At 43.5% G+C, this 13,160-nt stretch overlaps 1 pseudogene; it reads right to left on the bottom strand.

The window, feature by feature from the left end:
- Positions 1-11,518: 11,518 nt before the first annotated feature.
- LOC116743222 lies at positions 11,519-12,211 on the bottom strand (annotated as a pseudogene).
- Positions 12,212-13,160: the final 949 nt, after the last annotated feature.

A 13,160-nucleotide genomic window follows, 5' to 3' on the forward strand; every position in this document is an offset into this window, starting at 1 on the left:
TGATCTGATCTTTATGATTTCTTTCCTTCTGCTAACTTTGGGATTTTTTTGTTCTTCTTTCTCTAATTGCTTTATGTGTAAGATTAGGTTGTTTATTTGAGATGTTTCTTGTTTCTTGAGGTAAGATTGTATTGCTATAAACTTTCCTCTTAGAACTGCTTTTGCTGCATCCCATAGGTTTTGGATCGTCGTGTTTTCACTGTCATTTGTTTCTAGGTATTTTTTGATTTCCTCTTTGATTTCTTCAGTGATCTCTTGGTTATTAAGTAACGTATTGTTTAGCCTCCATGTGCTTGTATTTTTTACAGATTTTTTCCTGTAATTGATATCCAGTCTCATAGCACTGTGGTTGGAAAAGATAGCTGATACGATTTCAATTTTCTTAAATTTACCAAGGCTTGATTTGTGACCCAATATATGATCTATCCTGGAGAATGTTCCATAAGCACTTGAGAAGAAAGTGTATTCTGTTGTTTTTGGATGGAATGTACTATAAATATCAATTAAGTCCATCTTGTTTAATGTGTCATTTAAAGCTTGTGTTTCCCTATTTATTTTCATTTTGGATGATCTGTCCATTGGTGAAAGTGGGGTGTTGAAGTCCCCTACTATGATTGTGTTACTGTCGGTTTCCCCTTTTATGGCTGTTGGCATTTGCCTTATGTATTGAGGTGCTCCTATGTTGGGTGCATAAATATTTACAATTGCTATATCTTCGTCTTGGATCGATCCCTTGATCATTATGTAGTGTCCTTCTTTGTTTCTTGTAATAGTCTTTATTTTAAAATCTATTTTGTCTGATATGAGAATTGTTACTCCAGCTTTCTTTTGATTTCCATTTGCTTGGAATATCTTTTTCCATCCCCTCACTTTCAGTCTGTATGTGTCCCTAGGTCTAAAGTTGGTCTCTTGTAGACAGCATATATACAGGTCTTGTTTTTGTATCCATTCAACCAGTCTATGTCTTTTAGTTGGAGCACTTAATCCATTTACATTTAAGGTTATTATCGATATGTATGTTCCTATTCCCATTTTCTTAATTGTTTTGGGTTTTTTTATTGTAGGTCTTTTCCTTCTCTTGTGTTTCCTGCCTAGAGAAGTTCCTTTAGCATTTGTTGTAAAGCTGGTTTGGTGGTACTGAATTCTTTTAGCTTTTGCTTGTTGGTAAAGGTTTTAGTTTCTCCATTGAATCTGAATGAGATCCTTGCTGGGTAGAGTAATCTTGGCTGTAGGTTTTTCCCTTTCATCACTTTAAATATGCCCTGTCACTCTCTTCTGGCTTGCAGAGTTTCCACTGAAAGATCAGCTGTTAACCTTATGGGTTTTCCCTTGTATGTTATTTGTTGTTTTTCCCTTGATGTTTTTAACATTTTTTCTTTGTATTTAATTTTTGATAGTTTGATTAATTTGTGTCTCAGCATGTTTCTCCTTGGATTTTACCTGTATGGGACTCTCTGCTCTTCCTGGACTTGATTGACTATTTCCTTTCCCATGTTAGGGAAATTTCAACTATAATCTCTTCAAATATTTTCTCAGTCCCTTTCTTTTGCTCTTCTTCTTCTGGGACCCCTATAATTCAAATGTTGGTGTGTTTAATGTTGTCCCAGAGGTCTCTGAGACTGTCCTCAATTCTTTTCATTCTTTTTTCTTTGTTCTTCTCTGCAGTAGTTATTTCCACTATTTCATCTTCCAGGTCACTTATCCATTCTTCTGCCTCAGTTATTCTGCTATTAATTCCTTCTAGAGAATTTTTAATTTCATTTGTTGCATTGTTCATCATTGTTTGTTTGCTCTTTAGTTCTTCTAGGTCCTTGTCAAATGGTTCTTGTATTTTCTCCATTCTATTTCCAGGATTTTGGATCATCTTTACTATCATTACTCTGTATTCTTTTTCAGGTAGACTGCCTATTTCCTCTTCATCTGTTTGGTCTGATGGGTTTTTACCTTGCTCCTTCATCTGCTGTGTGTTTCTCTGTCTTCTCATTTTACTTAAGTTACTGTGTTTGGGGTCTCCTTTTCACAGGCTGCAGGTTCGTAGTTCCCGTTGTTTTTGGTGTCTGTCCCCAGTGAGTTAGGTTGGTTCAGTTGGCTGGTGGAGGGGACTGGTGCCTGTGTTTTGGTGAATGAGGCTGTATCTTATCTTTCTGGTGAGCAGGACCATGTCTGGTGGTGTGTTTGGGGGTGCCTGTGACCCTATGATTTTAGGCAACCTCTCTGCTAATATTGTGTTCCTGTATTGCTAGGTGCTTATAGGCACCTATCACTATAGCTTGCTGGTCATTGAATGGAGCTGGGTCTTAGTGTTGAGATGGAGATCTCCTGGAGAACTTTTGCCGTTTGATATTACGTGGAGCTGGGAGGTCTCTGGTGGACCAATGTGTGAACTCTGCTCTCCCACCTCAGAGGCATGGGCCTGACACCCGGCCAGAGCACCAAGACCCTGTCTGCCACACAGCTCAGAAGAAAAGGGAGAAGGAAAAGAAAGATAGGAAGCAAGGAAGGAAGAAAGAAAGAAAAATAAAATAAAACAAAGTTATTAAAATAAAGAATTCAAACATTATTAAAAATACAAAAATTAAAAAGTAATTTTAAAAAGCAAAAAGAAAGAAAGAAAGAAGAGAGCAGCCAACCCCCCAAAAAAATCCACCAATGATAACAAGCACTAAAAATTATACTTAAAAAAAACAAAAACATGGGCTTCCTTGGTGGCGCAGTGGTTGAGAGTCTGCCTGCCGATGCAGGGGACACGGGTTCGTGCCCCGGTCTGGGAAGATCCCACGTACCGTGGGGTGGCTGGGCCCGTGGGCCATGGCCGCTGGGCCTGCGCGTCCGGAGCTATGCCCCACAACGGGAGAGGCCACAGCAGTGACAGGCCCGCATGCCCCAAAAAAAAAAAAAAAAAAAAACAAAAACAAAAAGAAGACAAAAAAAAAAATGGACAGACAGAGCTGTAGGACAAATGGTAAAAGCAAAGCTATATAGACAAAATCACTCAAAGAAGCATACACATACTCCGAAGTACATACACACTCACAAAAGAGAAAAAGGAAAAAAAAATATATATATTTATATATTAAAAAAAAGGAGGAAGAGAACCAAATCACTAAACAAACCTACCAATGATAGTAAACTCTAAATACTAAACTAAGATAAACATAAAATCAGAAACAAATTAGATGCAGAAAGCAAACCCCAAGTCGACAGTTGTTCCCAAAGTCCACTGCCTCAATTTTGGGATGGTTCGTTGTCTGTTCAGGTATTCCACAGATGCAGGGTACATCAAGTTGATCGTGGAGATTTAATCTGCTGCTCCTGAGGCTGCTGGGAGAGATTTCTCTTTCTCTTCTTTGTTCGCACAGCTCCTGGGGTTCAGCTATGGATTTGGCCCTGCCTCTGCGTGTAGGTCACCTGAGGGCATCTCTGTTCTTCGCTCAGACAGGACGGGGTTAAAGGAGCAGCTGATTCGGGGGCTCTGGCTCACTCAGGCCGGGGGGAGGGAGGGGTATGGATGTGGGGTGAGCCTGCGGCAGCAGAGGCCAACATGACATTGCACCAGCCTGAGACACGCCATGTGTTCTCCTGGGGAAGTTGTCCCTGGATCATGAGACCCTGGCAGTGCAGGCTACACAAGCTCCTGGGAGGGGAGGTGTGGAGAGTGACCTGTGCTTGCACACAGGCTTCTTGGTGGCTGCAGCAGCAGTCTTAGCGTTTCACGTCCATCTCCATCTCTGGGGTCCTTGCTGATAGCCACGGCTCGCACCCGTCTCTGGAGCTCACTTAGGTGGTGCTCTGAATTCCCTCTTCTCGCGTACCCCTAAACAGTGGTCTCTTGCCTCTTTGGCAGTGGCAGCCTTTTTCCTGGACTCCCTCCCAGCTAGCTGTGGCGCACCAGCCCCCTTCAGGCTTGTTCACGTGGCCAACCCCAGTCCTCTCCCTGGGATCTGAACTCCGAAGCCTGAGCCTCAGCTCCCAGCCCCGCCCGCCCCGGAGGGTGAGCAGACAAGCCCCTCGGGCTGGTGAGTGTTGGTCGGCACCAGTCCTCTGTGTGGGAATCTCTCTGCTTTGCCCTCTGCACCCCTGTTGCTGTGCTCTCCTCCATGGCTCTGAAGCTTCCCCCCTGGCCACCCACCATCTCCACCAGTGAAGGGCCTTCCTAGTGTGTGGAAACTTTTCCTCTTTCACAGCTCCCTCCCAGAAGTGCAGGTCCTGTCCCTATTCTTTTGTCTCTGTTCTTTCTTTATTCTTTTGCCCTACCCAGGTACGTGGGGACTTTCTTGCCTTTTGGGAAGACTGAGGTCTTCTGCCAGCATTCAGTAGGTGTTCTGTAGGAGTTGTTCCACATGTAGATGTATTTCTGACGTATTTGTGGGGAGGAAGGCGATCTCCACGTCTACTCCTCCGCCATCTTGAAGGTCTCCCTATTTATTTTATTTTTGGCTGTGTTGCGTCTTCATTGCTGCACGCACTTTCTCTAGTTGCAGCGAGTGGGAGCTACTCCTCATTGCACTGCTGGGTCTCTAGGCATGCTGGCTTCAGTAGTTGTGGCACACGGGCTCAGTAGTTGTGGCTTGCAGGCTGTAGAGCACAGGCTTAATTGTTGTGGTGCACAGGCTTAGTTGCTCTGCAGCATGTGAGATCTTCCCAGACTAGGGCTCAAACCCATGTCCCCTGCATTGGCAGCCGGATTCTTAACCACTGCACCACCAGGAAATCCCACAACTTCGTATTTCTGATCCCAAGTTTTCTTTTCTGGTTTTTTTCTCTTCTGTGGATTCCTTGGGAGCTAATTTGAGTTCCTTCTCTTGTTCTACTCGTTCTACCTGGGAAATCCCACCCACAACCATTGCTCCAACATCACAGTGCAAGAATGACATCCGTTTATCTCTAAGGCCACGTCTACATTCCTGAGTTCGAGACCCATTTTTAAAATTTATTTATTTATTTATTTACGGCTGCATTGGGTCTTCGTTGCTGAGCATGGCCTTTCTCTAGTTGTGGCGAGCAAGGACTTCTCTTCATTGCAGTGTGTAGGCTCCTCACAGCAGTGGCTTCTCTTGTTGTGGAGCATGGCCTCTAGGCACATGGGCTTCAGTAGTTGTGGCTCATGGGCTCTAGAGAGCAGGCCCAGTAGTTGTGGCACACGGGCTTGTTTGCTCCACGGCATGTGGGATCTTCCTGGACCAGGGCTCGAACCTGTGTCCCCTGCATTGGCAGGCAGATTCTTAACCACTGTGCCACCAGGGAAGTCCAGAGACCTACATTTTTAATGACTCATGAGTTACCACCAGGAAGTCTTCCAGTGCCTCAAACTTGTATCCAGTATTAAACCCCTTTTTTCGATAAAGGATTAATTTGCCTCCACATAATGTGAGACGCCATCATGTTTGCTCTGTAATTTTACTTTCTTTTGAGTGAACATAATACCAATTCCATGAAATTCCCATTTCAGGGTCAGGCAAATTCAAAATGGTAAGAGCAAGTTTAAAAGAAAATAGCTATTATTCAAAGTAATCTGTTATATTTGAATTGAGGTAGTCAAACCAAGTCATTACTCATTGTGATAAAGGTTTACCAACCTTCTGGTAGTCTACTAGTCAATCCTCTGAATAGGGATCCAGGCACATGCCCCAGCTCTGTCATGAACCATATTTGTAAGACTATAAACTATGGAACATAATTTTCTCTGTTAGAAATCTGATATTGGAAAACAAATGGAAAACCTGTCGAAATATGTTCATTTTGATTGGAATTTGGAACAGAACGTCTCTTCCTGACATACTTTTATGTGTATAAAAGTCTAGACCATGTTCATCCCTTTATAGCCATTTACTCATACCACAGAGATTTGCTAAGTGCTCTCTTATACCAGGTCCAGTTCTAGATGCTGGGAGGCCTTGGAGAACAAGGCACACATTACCTTCAGGAAATCAGTGAACAAGCAAACAGACACAAAAGTGACATGACCTCAAAGAGTGGTAAGTAAGGTCAGGAGATGGAGCAGAACAAGGGGAAGGGGTGTGACAGGCAGATTGGGGGTACTGTCTTCCCTAGGGGGATGAGGGCGGGACCCTCTGAGAAAGCCACCTTTGGACAGAAGCTTGAGTGAGGTGAGAGTGAGCTATGCAGAGATCTGGGAGAAGAGCATTCCAGGTGAGGAAATAGCAAGTATAAAGTCCCAGAGGCAGAAAGGAACTTGGCGTGTTAAGCAGGTGTTCTTCATTGGGCGGTGGGGGGGGGGGCCGGGGGGGGGCCTGGGGGTTCCATGGATAGAATCAGGGGTCCCTGAGCTCGAATGGGGGAAAAGGTACATCACTATTTTCACTAACTTCTAACTGAAATGTAGCATTTCCTCCGCTAGTGAATACAGGCAAACAAACTGCGGGAATATTAACAGCATCTGTGAACCTGTCGCTAATAGAAATCACGGACATTTTCATATCACGTTACAGTTGCTATGGATATTTGCAAATGTCATGGGTGCTCATCATGACTTCAAAATTATGATAGTTATCAGAGCTGCTGCTCCATCCTGTTGTTTAATATGTGGCTGAAGAAGCACAAATATGATCTTTAATATTCTGTATCACAAATTCGATCTTTAATATTCTGATGACCATATTTCAACATAATATTGTAACCTTATATAGTTTCTTTGATGCATTGAAAAACTTTCCTCTGAGAGGTGATCCATAGGCTTTACCAGACTGCCGAAGGGATCCATGGCATGGAAAATGTTAAGAACTCACAGGTTAGAGAAAAGCAAGAAGGCCAGCGTGACCGCAGTGAAGTCGCAAGTTAATAGTGGAGCTGGACCGGGTGGGTGGGGACAAGGTCATGAGGGCCAGAAAGGCCACAATGGGGAGCTGAGGTTCTATGTTATGGGCAGTGGGAAGTTAGGGGAGGCGTCTGAGTAGAGAGGCAACATGATCTGATTTAAGTATTGGGCCACTCTTCCTGCTGAGTGGGAAAAAGATTGTTGAGGTGAAGAGTGGTGTCCTGGAGATCCTAAAAGGCCAGGCAGTTGGGAGATGATGGTAGAGGTGGAAGTGGTGAAAGAGGTCACGATTATGAATGTATTTGGAAGACAGAACTGACAGAATTTGGCAGGATATGGGCATGTGACAAGAAAGACTTTCAGGTTTAGAGCAAACAGGTGAATAGTGGTGACACTTACCAGGATGGAGAAGGCTGGGGAGGAGTAGGTTTGGGGGTGGGAAGTGAAGGGTCTGTGAAACCAAGAGCTCCTTCCTAAACATGTTGAACTTGAAATGCCTACTAGTCATCTGCATGGGGAGGCTGAGTGGAGAGCTGGGTATGAGTGTGGGGCTTGGAAAAGGGATAAGGCCTGATGAACTACATTTGAGGGTCCCGTCTATACAGTGGATCCGTAAAGTCGTGGTACAGGATGAGATCACCCAAGGAGAGACTATATTGCTCTGGAGGGCAATGTTTTGAGGTCTGAAGAGAAGGAAGGAGCTGGCAAAACTCACTGTAAAGCAGCAGCTAGTGAGGCAGGAAGATAGTACAGATGTTTAAAGAAATACTGAGAAAGAAAGAAAGAATTTTATTGAAAAGATACATGCACCCCAATGTTCATAGCAGCACTATTTACAATCGCCAAGACAGGGAAGCAACATAAGTGTCCAATGACAGATGAATGGATAAAGAACATGTGTGTGTGTGTGTGTGTGTGTGTGTGTGTGTGTGTGTGTGTGTAATGGAATATTACTCAGCCATAAAAAAGAGTGAAATAATGCCATCTGCAGCAACATGGATGGACCTAAAGATTATCATACTAAGTGAAGTAAGTCAGACAAAGACAAATATCATATGATAGCACTTATATGTGGAATCGAAAATATGATACAAATGGGTTATCAAAGGGGAAAGTGGTGGGGATAAATTAGGAGTTTGGGGTTAACAGATACAAACTACTGTATATAAAATAGATAAACAACAAGGTCCTGCTGTATAGCACAGGGAACTATATTCAATATTTTATTATAAGATATTGAATATCATATAATAGTTTATCATATAATGGAAAAGAATATATATATATATATATATATATCTGAATCACTTTGCTGTACACCAGAAACTAACACAACTTTGTAAATCAACTATCCTTCAATTAAAAAAAAAGAATTTTAATTAGAAAATGTGCCTTGATTTTGTACTTAAAAAACCTAATTTTGTAACACAAATAATAACAGAGGAGCAGAGACTGCTGCAACTCCCAGAATTCCACTTGAAACTATGGTTCAGCCATGGACAAAGTTCTGGATTTAAGGACTTGAAGTACAGACCACTGCTAGCCTTCAAGCATTTTATGTTCTTGGGCAAGTTTTGGCCACTTTGTTCTCTCTCTTTTTTTTTTCCCTTTCTTGAAATAACTTGAAATCCATACTGCTGACCTATTTCACAGGAAAATTGTGTGAAAAATCTCACAGAAGAGCCAAGAGACCACAACTTGCTTCACAGTTTCAAGGTGTTAAGCATCAGGGTGGGGTTTTACCCACTTCTGGGTTCAGTATGGCTCTTATTTGGACCCTGAGAGCACAAGTCTGAGTCTTTATTATATGACAGGCCCCGTTCTAGATAAAAATGTGGAGAACAATTGGTCTTGAGCTGCTTCATGTCTTTGTAAGACACTTCCAGCCTTACTTTGTCAGACTCAAGCGGATCTCCTGAACCTGTTTTTTGCAAGGGTCTTGCATGCGGACCACCTTTCCGAAATCTCTTCCCTTAAGATGTGGAAAGTCTTCCTGTTCCCTGTGGGCTGTGCCTCAGAGATGCGTGCGACCTACATTCTGTCCTACAGCTGTCACCCATAGGCACAGGGCCTGTGGGAATTGTGGGAACAATTCAGTCCTCAACAGGTGAGGATGGAGGCTCCCACTCTTGGACGTGGCTCCCCCTCTTCCCATGGTCTAGAACTCAGTGTGTCCCCCGGTGCTGCCTCTTCCCTGTGGATGGCTGATCCCAGCCTCTTCCAGCTGTGCCAAGCTTTCCCAAGTCACAAGAAACAGGTATGGGAAGATCTCTGGACTAGAGTAAAAGACCTGGATTCCGGTTCTGTGCCACTCCAAGCCTTGAGCAGGTCACTTCAATGCTGAGTCTCACTTTCCACTTGTGAAAAACGCATGGTTTAGATGAACATTAATGTCCTTATCACTCAACAAAACCAGTCTGATATGAGGAACCAAACCTCGGTAAAATGTTAGTGGGTATTAACTGGGCTAATATATTTCCTCTTCCAGGTCACATTTTTGAAGTTTACCTTGGGTGCCCTGAGGAATTTTGTCTTCCCTTATTCCAAAGGGTTTATTTCCATATTGACTGTATGTAACTATTGAGGCAGGCCTATGGGAGTATACTACTTCAGGGAGTCCAGACTCTAGTAGCCCTCAAGCCACCTTCTCCACTGACATCCACTGACAGTCAGGACTGTGACGACCAGTTATTTATTTATTTTTTATAATTACAGATACTTAAAATTTTTTTTTAAATGTATTTAATTTTGGGGGGGTTTTTTTGGGCTGCGTTGGGTCTTTGTTGCTGTGCACGGGCTTTCTCTAGTTGTGGCGAGCGGGGGCTACTCTTCGTTGTGGTGTGCCGGCTTCTCATTGCGGTGGCTTCTCTTGTCGCGGAGCACGGGCTCTAGGTGCACGGGCTTCGGTGGCTGTGGCACGTGAGCTCAGTAGTTGTGGCTCACGGGCTCTAGAGTGCAGGCTCAGGAGTTGTAGTGCACAGGCTTAGTTGCTCCACAGCACATGGAATCTTCCCGGACCAGGGCTCGAACCCGTGTCCCCTGCATTGGCAGGTGGATTCTTAACCACTGCACTACAGGGAAGCCCCGGATACTTTTTTTTATTTTTTGGCCGCGCCACCTGGTGCAGCTTGCAGGATCTTAGTTCCCCGACCAGGGATCAAACGCGTGCCCCCTGCAGTGGAAGCACAGAGTCTTAACCACTGGACTGCCAGGGAGGTCCCTGAGGACCAGTTATTTAAATGGAAAGGATTTGGGGATAGGTCAGTGAGAACAATCGAATAAAGTAGCGTGGTGCTTCAGGCCCATAGGGTACATCTCATTCCAGTGGGGATCATTTGATGGAAACATGAAAGACTACAGTTAACTGGTTGTGAGCCCTGCCCCGCACCGCCCTCCCCCCCGCCGCCCCCATTGGTCTAAGAATAGCCATCCAAGGCTCTTCTCCCATGGAGGAAGGTGGAGAGTCAAGATAATAGGAAAGTCATCACCAGACATCACCCCTGTGTTCTAGCTCCCAGAGGGCAGAAAGGATCCTCAGGTCTCTGCTAAATCCAGAGGGATAACCTAGCTCTTCACAGGTTGCCTGTCTCAGTGTCATGACGTAAGAGGAAACATGAAAAGCAAAGATTTGAAGTCCCACCATTACCCTTCCCTCTGCATCTCCAGAACCATCCAGGAATCACCTTGGCACAGGATGACTCCTGCGGCCTTTTAAAGACTGGATTGTGGTGCCATTTCCAAATGTGCAAACGGTCTAGAGAGAAGCCCCCTTGAGGAGAATGGGGTGAAAACGTCACCACACTCCCACTCTTCAAGGCCTGGAAGAGGACTAGCAGGTAGAATTGTAGAGCACCGAGCAGTGTCCTTGGGGAGAAACAAGACATCCACCATCTCACTGGCTTTGCATTTTGGAGAGTCTAAGATGAGACAAAGGGTGCCTGAGAAATAAGATCAGTTGAATATTCAGTTCTACAAAATATCAACAATTTAATTAAACAACAGGGTTGATCTTGGCACTCTCAAGGAGCTCTTTTTAATTAAACTTTGCATTTCTTCGCGCTGCTCTGCGGTGGCATTCCAGGGTAGCATTTGGCTTTGAATGAGCCGTCATTTTGCCCACCCATGATGGTTAGGAAACGCCCCACTGCTGAGTTAACAGAATTCTTTTTTGTTTTGAAGACAGCAATATTACTATTTATTGACACTTAGAAGCATTATCCTATTATTAGGAATAATGTAATAACACCTCATTCTTATTATGTTTTATAATCATTAAGTACATAGGAACACATATAATAAAAATACAGATACTGCATGGTGACTAACTTGGGAATAAGTCCAGAGTCTAAGTCACAGCACGCATAAACTGTTTATGTCTTAACTGCTCACTTATACCTGAACAAGTTTTCATTAAGCATACTAATAATTTCCAAGTGATGTAATAAAAAGTCTGGTTGCCGTATTTTATTATTTTTCTTAATTACATTTGGGAGAAAGATGCTAGCTGCTTCACCTATTTTAATACTAGTATATTCTGGATCATATTATACAAATACATACATAGAAACTTAAATGATCATAAATTTCCCATGAGGAGATTTATTTAGTCTGTGTCATTGGTGTGTATTTGCAAAACACTTTAACACTGCAAACATTAGAGGTTTCAAGATTGGGCACAGGAAAAAGTTTTACTCTACGACGATGATGCTGGTGTGCACTTCTCCACAAGGCCTCTTAGTGACGTCAATCAATGGGAGGTAGGAGTTTATCAGTGAACTGCCTGATATCCATCACTTCCTGTTGACATGAACTGTGCATCATGCCTCCATAGGTTTTGAAGGTTACATTGGCTGGATTTACCAATGTTTTTAGCCTTTCAGCAGTAAGAGAACCAAACATTAGGGTAACTAAAGGACCCAAATCTCCATGGCACTGAAGAACAGAAATGTCTCTATTCACGCCACTGATAGGACCCTGTGGAAAGGAGGCCCGCAGGAGCAGCCAGCAGCTGAGAGCGGTGACGCCTGCCAGCTTCTGCTGTGTGGTCAGTGCCATGTACAGAAATAAAGCCCCTCCCTGAGAAAATCCTCCCAAAATAATTCTGTTAGAAGGAATGCCATTCTTCACCTCTTGCTCTATTGAAGCTTTTACACTTTCTGCTGACTATTTAATTCCAGTTTCATCTTCCTGTGAATCTAGTGAAAGCCCAATAATGTCAAACCAAGAAGGCATGGCCATGTTCATATTTAATGTTACAGGCATAACCGGTGTGTGCGGGCAGATGTATTCGATGTGGGCGCTTCTGATACCTGCAAAGGCTTCTGCCCATCCATGCCCCGTGTCTCCCAATCCATGAAGGAAAATTACCGCGTCGGTGGCCTTCTGGACGGCGGGCACGATGGCGGGCAGCGGGGCCAACATGTTACTGCCGCACATACACCGGCTCTACCGAGCGCGCGTCGCAAGCGGAAGGCGGACCTGGCGCCAAGCCACGGCCCAAGGGCGCACGCTCAGGCGCGTGCACGCAACAGAATTCTTAAATGTGAGTATCACGGACTCTTCATTTTCACCCATATTCAGAAACTTTCATTAGGGTTAATGAAACTTGGCGTGTTATTTTATTTATTCTTTTCCGGGCTGTCTGCAAAATATCTGCCTCTACATAGAACTCAGATGTTGACTAAGTTTCAGGTCAAATTTCAGCCCTTTCATCTGTAAAATGGTGTCACAATTCTCTCTTAATGCAAAATTATTTTACATTTTGGGTGAGGACATGACAAAAAAAAAAAAAGAAAGAAAGAAAAGCTCATGACAACGTGTGTGGCATGACCTCTAACGCATAGTAGCCAGAATTCATGAGAGCTGGGCTACTAATCACCCTGCACGAAAGTGAAGATGCTGCCATTGTAGAAATTGCTTGTAAAATTGCTAAAGTATCAATTTTAAGGTTTAGAGTGGAGAGAATCCCATCAAGGGTAAAAAGGACATCAAATTATTATGTAGACATTATTCTCATAAACTACTCATCTTCTAACTGGGAGAGGGCTTTGTACACATTGCAGAAAACTGATTGACAGGTGAGAAAGAGAGGATGCGATTAGGAAAGATGGGTGAATGGAAGTGGATAGTGTGGTGATTGTCTTCCTATAATACTGACCTGTAATAATTTGACTATATGACCATTTTCTGCTCTGTAAAAACATACGTCACAAAAAACCCCTATTTCAGCCGAATTCTCTACACACGTATATAAAATCCAAATGCCTCCGTCTAAACTCCTGGAAAACAATGAGTCAGAACAGCATAGATTTCAAATTGGAAACAAAATACATCAAAGTAATTCAGATTATTAAAATCCAAGATCAACCATGTTGGGGTTAAAAAT

The sequence above is a fragment of the Phocoena sinus genome, chromosome 18, assembly GCF_008692025.1.
Source record: "Phocoena sinus isolate mPhoSin1 chromosome 18, mPhoSin1.pri, whole genome shotgun sequence".
NCBI classification, from domain to species: domain Eukaryota; kingdom Metazoa; phylum Chordata; class Mammalia; order Artiodactyla; family Phocoenidae; genus Phocoena; species Phocoena sinus.